The sequence below is a fragment of the Notolepis coatsorum genome (assembly GCF_963971535.1).
Source record: "Notolepis coatsorum genome assembly, chromosome: 3".
Classification (NCBI taxonomy): Eukaryota; Metazoa; Chordata; class Actinopteri; order Aulopiformes; family Paralepididae; genus Notolepis; species Notolepis coatsorum.
In genome coordinates, this window is record NC_140167.1 from 1,814,764 (window position 1) to 1,822,269 (window position 7,506).

At 45.0% G+C, this 7,506-nt stretch overlaps 1 pseudogene across 1 annotated transcript in view; it reads right to left on the reverse strand.

Annotated features, from left to right (window-relative positions):
* The window catches only part of LOC311225105 (dystrobrevin beta-like), a 107,375-nt pseudogene extending 103,859 nt beyond the window's left edge, over nt 1-3,516 (reverse strand). The window contains exons 1-3 of the transcript in view: nt 3,447-3,516; nt 2,630-2,710; nt 260-473 (exon numbers count right to left, since the gene is read on the reverse strand). The product of the transcript in view is annotated as a dystrobrevin beta-like (transcript). The remainder of the gene's footprint in view (nt 1-259; nt 474-2,629; nt 2,711-3,446) is intronic.
* Nucleotides 3,517-7,506: the final 3,990 nt, after the last annotated feature.

Genomic DNA, 7,506 nt, shown 5'->3' on the forward strand with positions numbered 1-7,506 from the left:
GTCGTAGGGTCAGGGTCAGGGTTAGATCAGACCTGTCGTAGGGTCAGGGTCAGGGTTAGATCAGACCTGTCGTAGGGTCAGGGTTAGGGTTAGATCAGACCTGTCGTAGGGTTAGGGTTAGATCAGACCTGTCGTAGGGTCAGGGTCAGGGTTAGATCAGACCTGTCGTAGGGTCAGGGCTAGGTGTTAGATCAGACCTGTCGTAGGGTCAGGGTCAGGGTTAGATCAGACCTGTCGTAGGGTTAGGGTTAGATCAGACCTGTCGTAGGTGGCCACCATGAAGTTGAGCAGCAGGCCGATGGACTGCTCCACGTGGATCTGGTGGCTGGTGGGGAGACGCTTGTTCAGCTGGTAGTAGACGGAGGACAGGATGGTCTCCAGGCGCGACACGTTGATCTCCGCGCCGTGGTCCAGCGTGTTCAGCCCGTTGTCGCGGAACGCCTCGATCATGTTCCACACGTCCACCAGGTGCACTGTGGGGGAGGGGGAGGAGACTCTGTGTGAACACCTGTTCCTATTGGCTGTCTCTCTGTAGGGAGGTGTGGTGGTGACGTGACGTCGTCGCTGTTTCCGGCCGGTCCGCGTGAATACTTTCCCTAAGCGAGTTGTACTTCCGCGTTCGGTTTGCGCGATCTGATTGGCCACTGACGTTTCTGGTCATGTGACATGTGCGGCCAATCGTGTGACGCCTAGTTCTCCCACCGGTTAAGCTTAGGCGACTCTTTCGAGGTTGGTTAAGGTTAGAGTTTGTCTTCGAGCAGGGCGATAGAACGCCAGCCCCGATTCCAAACTCTAACCGTAACCAACTTCGAAAGAGCTTAACCAGTGATAAACTAGGCGTTAGGTCGTTTGCAGGCTGTTAGACCCGGAAATAGGCGCAGAACTAGGCGTCACACGATTGGCGCACATGTCACATGACCAGAAACGTCAGTGGCCAATCAGATCGCGCAAACCGAACGCGGAAGTACAACCCGCTTAGGGAAAGTATTCACGCGGCCGGTCCACCTCGCTTGAAATTGCAACGTATTTCCCCCATTGCACAGTTTCTAAATCGTCTCGTTTAAAACAAATAAAGCACGGTGTACCTTTCTGTGCGTATTCATCCACAATCTATAGCTCAACATGAAAATATTCGCAATTAATCGTAAAAAATAATTACGCTGAATTTTATTTCAACCACAAATGCTTAAACAATAATGTTAGTGATAGAAGGGAACTCATTTTGTGTCCAGAGTGACGTCAGACTACACCTCCCTGTTGGCTGGATGTACGTAGGGAAAGGAAATGTGATTGTTAACCCTATAAAACCAGGTTTTATTTTCTTAATAAAATCTGACCTGTCTAATCAAACTGCTGATACTACTGTATATATTTAAACGGCTGATACTGCTGTATATTTAAACTGCTGATATTACTGTATATTTACACTGCTGATACTACTACTACTACTGTATATTTACACTGATCACAGGTCAATTCTAATCTGTTACTTTAACTGAACAGTATAGACACCATTAAAAGCCATTATAAACACCATAGTAAACCAATAGGTTTGGGGTCACTGGACAAAAACTATGATTGAGGTGTAAAGTCCAATTGATCCAATTGGCACCATGTGCCCAAAACGATGCAGAAAGTCAAGTTGCTTTGCTTTGATTCCTGACACTGTTTCACCCACAGCTCTTGTTATAATATAATATATTTTGTCTATTCTATTTAATTATTTTTTATTACTGAATGAAACTGTAAACAGAGAGGCCTATTGGGATGCTAGATCCTAATGTATCTTCTTTATGCTCGCTCGTGCCTGTATTTTTTACTGCTGTGAAGCACTTTGAACTCCAGTTTCTGTATGAAAAGTGCTATACAAATAAAGTTATTATTATTATTATCATTATATAATAGTCTCTGATCCTGAGACCCAGTTTTAGCCACAATATCATTCTAGCAGCAGCATCGATGTCTGAAGAAGAGAGTGAGGGCGCAGGAGACTCCCAGTGAAGAATAACTAAGTTGTTATTCTACCATATCATTCTACCAGTTGCACCCGACTCCCCAGTGAAGAATAACTAAGTTGTTATTCTACCATATCATTCTACCAGTTGCACCCGACTCCCCAGTGAAGAATAACTAAGTTGTTATTCTACCATATCATTCTACCAGTTGCACGTTATACCCAGTGAAGAATAACTAAGTTGTTATTCTACCATATCATTCTACCAGTTGCACCCGACTCCCCAGTGAAGAATAACTAAGTGGTTATTCTACCACATCATTCTGCCAGTTGCACGTTATACCCAGTGAAGAATAACTAAGTTGTGATTCTACCACACCATTCTACCAGTTGCACCTGACTCCCCAGTGAAGAATAACTAAGTTGTTATTCTACCATATCATTCTACCAGTTGCACCCGACTCCCCAGTGAAGAATAACTAAGTTGTTATTCTACCATATCATTCTACCAGTTGCACCCGACTCCCCAGTGAAGAATAACTAAGTGGTTATTCTACCACATCATTCTGCCAGTTGCACGTTATACCCAGTGAAGAATAACTAAGTTGTGATTCTACCACACCATTCTACCAGTTGCACCTGACTCCCCAGTGAAGAATAACTAAGCGTGCTCACGGTTGCATCTCTTCTGCACGAAGCGCAGCTTGCAGGCCGTCCTGTAGGTGGACAGTCTGATGACGTCGAAGTTCTGAGCTCCTGCGAAACAAACGAGACGAGTTAACGGACGATTTCAGCCGTCGGTTGAGAACAGATGACTCAAGTCTCTTGCGACACTATTGTTATCAAATGAACACTCCTCCCAGTCAAGACCAACGGCGCACATCCAAAGGTCTGACATTCGATCAAATTCACTGGAATTAAAACAACAAAGATCAATGGGATTATAGTCCATTTAGAGTCATTCGACATTAACTCTTTCACTACCACACTGCCAAAGGGTTAACCCTTTCACTGCGACAACACATCTGTTTGTCGTGTATGTCATAAATGTCCTGATGAATTGAAAATGGGGGACCCCGATGTAAACAAGACAAAAGTCTTTCTCCGGTCCGCATCCCCTTAGCAGTTGTTTTGTATTGAGCCGTACTGTGTTGTACCCATTCTGCAACCTGTTAATAAAGTGTTCAATCAATCAATCAAACCCTTTCACTGCCACACGACAAAGGGTTCACCCTTTCACCACACCACACTACAGAAAGTGTGGTAGTGAAAGGTTAACCTTCTGTAGTGTGTGGTAGTGAAAGATTTAATTAGCCTGTGTGTGTGTGTGCGTGTGTGTGTATGTGTGTGTGTGTGTGTGTGTGTGTGTGTGTGTGTGTGTGTGTGTGTGTGTGTGTGTGTGTGTGTGTGTGTGTGTGTGTGTGTGTGTGTGTGTGTGTGTAGCCAGTGAAAGAGTTGCGTAAGGAAGGCTCCGTGCCGTCGGTGGACTCACTCATCTCCATGAAGAGCTGCCTCTTCTCCACCGTGGCCTTGCCTCCTCGCTTGCTGCCCTCCTCGATCATCCTGCGGGACGTCAAGCAGAGCAGGGAGCCGCTTACTGCACCGCTGTTTAACCCTCCGCGGGGTCGAGGCGACTGCTCAGAGGAACGACCAGGGACGGTTATTATTAGCCCTTTCACTGCCACACGACAGCCGGTTAAACCCTTTCACTGTGACAATACAGAAGGTTAGCCCTTTACTATCACACACAACCGACGGCGATGCTCCATCATTAGCATCATTAGCTCCGCATTTGCGGAGCTAATGGTGCTAATGATGGAGCATCGCCGTCGGTTGTGTGATAGTAAAGGGCTAACCTTCTGTCGTGTGGCAGTGAAAGGGTTAGGGATGACACACACTGTTAGCTCTATTAGGATAGGATAAGATAGGAGCCGATCAGATCAGATCAGATAGGATAAAAATAAGATGAGATAACATAGGATAAGATAGGATGAGATACGATACAATAAGATATTCCTTTATTGATCCCACTTGGGGAAGAATGTGGGCGTCATAGCAGGATGGGGGAGGGGGGAGGGGAGGGGGGTACAGGCATGGGCAGGGCGATAGCAGAAAGACATAAATTATAGGCAATGAAATTGTATCTGAATATAAAAATACGAGAAGAAATGAACAGTGTAAACAATATAATTAACTCTGAATATTAAAATATGATAAAAAATATTAAAAAACAGTGTAAATAAAGGTGCAGATGAGGATCTGTATGCCCTATCGGTATATATGTTACAATGAATATAGGCAATACATATATAGTATAATTAAGAGTGCAAGTAAACAGTATACTTCTTCCTACTCCTTTTCGAACATGTAAATTGAGTTATGTTTTGCTTTTTTTTTTTTTTTTTTTTTTTCCATTTAATTTCTTGATCAATGATTTTTTTGATTTGATTGTATTTATTTACATGTTCGAAATAAAGATTTCAATCAATCAATCAATGTGCAGTATACACAATATATATATGATATACGTCACACATGTCCAATATGATTTAGATAGCATGCTAGCGAATACGCAGTATATTCATATATGACTCATACGATTGTTTCCAGTATGGTAATTTATAGCTTGTGTACTTACTTACACAATGTAGATTAGAAATGAAGCATGAATAATGTATGGCCCATACTGTAGCGGTCAATAGTGTCCCATAATACACAGCGTGGCCGCAGCGATGATGAACAGGCTGCACTGTGTGACTCATCACACGATATATTTCATGTACAGTACACATCATGCTTTAGTTTAGAAGATGTAGTTACCTTTCGCCAGCTGAGTTTCAAAGCAAGTGGAGCTGAAAGTCGACCCTATGAGGAAGAAGAAGATTATCTTATTGTCAATGTACACAATTTAATTTAAATTTGTATTATTTTCATTTGCATATCCCTCCTAGTTACACACACACTGTCCTCATATCCCTCCTAGTTACACACAGTCCTCATATCCCTCCTAGTTACACACACACACACACACACTGTCCTTACACACACACACACACTCCTCATATCCCTCCTAGTTACACACAGACCTCATATCCCTCCTAGTTACACACACTCCTCATATCCCTCCTAGTTACACACAGTCCTCATATCCCTCCTAGTTACACACAGTCCTCATATCTCTCCTAGTTACACACAGTCCTCATATCCCTCCTAGTTACACACAGTCCTCATATCCCTCCTAGTTACACACAGTCCTCATATCCCTCTAGTTACACACAGTCCTCATATCCCTCCTAGTTACACACAGTCCTCATATCCCTCCTAGTTACACACAGTCCTCATATCCCTCCTAGTTACACACAGTCCTCATATCCCTCCTAGTGACACAGTCCACATATCCCTCCTAGTTACACACAGTCCTCATATCCCTCCTAGTTACACACAGTCCTCATATCCCTCCTAGTTACACACAGTCCTCATATCCCTCCTAGTTACACACAGTCCTCATATCCCTCCTAGTGACACACAGTCCACATATCCCTCCTAGTTACACACAGTCCTCATATCCCTCCTAGTTACACACAGTCCTCATATCCCTCCTAGTTACACACAGTCCTCATATCCCTCCTAGTGACACACGGTCCTCATATCTCTCCTAGTGACACACAGTCCTCATATCCCTCCTAGTTACACACAGTCCTCATATCCCTCCTAGTTACACACAGTCCTCATATCCCTCCTAGTTACACACAGTCCTCATATCTCTCCTAGTTACACAGTCCTCATATCTCTCCTAGTTACACACAGTCCTCATATCTCTCCTAGTTACACACAGTCCTCATATCTCTCCTAGTTACACACAGTCCTCATATCCCTCCTAGTTACACACAGTCCTCATATCCCTCCTAGTTACACAGTCCTCATATCTCTCCTAGTTACACACAGTCCTCATATCTCTCCTAGTTACACACAGTCCTCATATCCCTCCTAGTTACACACAGTCCTCATATCTCTCCTAGTTACACACAGTCCTCATATCCCTCCTAGTTACACACAGTCCTCATATCTCTCCTAGTTACACACAGTCCTCATATCCCTCCTAGTTACACACAGTCCTCATATCCCTCCTAGTGACACACAGTCCACATATCTCTCCTAGTTACACACAGTCCTCATATCCCTCCTAGTTACACACAGTCCTCATATCCCTCCTAGTGACACACAGTCCACATATCTCTCCTAGTTACACACAGTCCTCATATCCCTCCTAGTTACACACAGTCCTCATATCTCTCCTAGTTACACACAGTCCTCATATCCCTCCTAGTTACACACAGTCCTCATATCTCTCCTAGTTACACACAGTCCTCATATCCCTCCTAGTTACACACAGTCCTCATATCTCTCCTAGTTACACACAGTCCTCATATCCCTCCTAGTTACACACAGTCCTCATATCCCTCCTAGTGACACACAGTCCACATATCCCTCCTAGTTACACACAGTCCTCATATCCCTCCTAGTTACACACAGTCCTCATATCCCTCCTAGTTACACACAGTCCTCATATCCCTCCTAGTGACACACGGTCCTCATATCTCTCCTAGTGACACACAGTCCTCATATCCCTTCTAGTTACACACAGTCCTCATATCCCTCCTAGTTACACACAGTCCTCATATCTCTCCTAGTTACACACAGTCCTCATATCTCTCCTAGTTACACACAGTCCTCATATCTCTCCTAGTTACACACAGTCCTCATATCCCTCCTAGTGACACACGGTCCTCATATCTCTCCTAGTGACACACAGTCCTCATATCCCTTCTAGTTACACACAGTCCCTCACACATAATGCACTTCACCAGAGTAGTCAGAGTGCAGGGTTGCCTGCAGTGCAGCGCCCCCCTGGAGCAGTTTTGGGGTTCAGTGCCTTGCTCGAGGGCACTTAGGCAGGATGGTGGGCACCGTAGGATAAGTAAGTAACACCAGCCGCCCTTCAGTCACCAGCTCACGGCTGCAATACACCCTCCGGTCGGAGGCGGGGATGGAACCAGCAACCTTTTGGTTACTGGCCGGTAGGCTTGGGCGGTATAATTTTTTTCATACCATCATACCCTGATTACCTAATACCCCGGTATACGGTATATGACGGTATGACTTTCATTTTCATCAGCGGGGGGGGGGGCAACCTGTGTTACCAAGTAAACAAATCACGGAGATGGCCAGTTCGCCCGCAGCATCCTAGTGCTAACGTTAGCTCTCAGAATGGTAGCAGTTCGCCCGCAGCATCCTACACACAACAACAACACACACTCTCGTTACCACAACGCTTTACGGTATTTTCACAGCACTGTCGCAACATTACCGTAAAGCGTGAACACCGTTGTGATCATACACAACAGTTAGCTCTCAGAATAGCCAGTTAGCCTGCAGCACCAGCAACGGTAAGCGTGTCTCATTTAATTTCCAGCACTGAAGCGGGGTCCTCCTCCTCCTCCTCCTCCTCCTCCTCCTCCTCCTCCTCCTCCTCCTCCTCCTCCTCCTCCTCC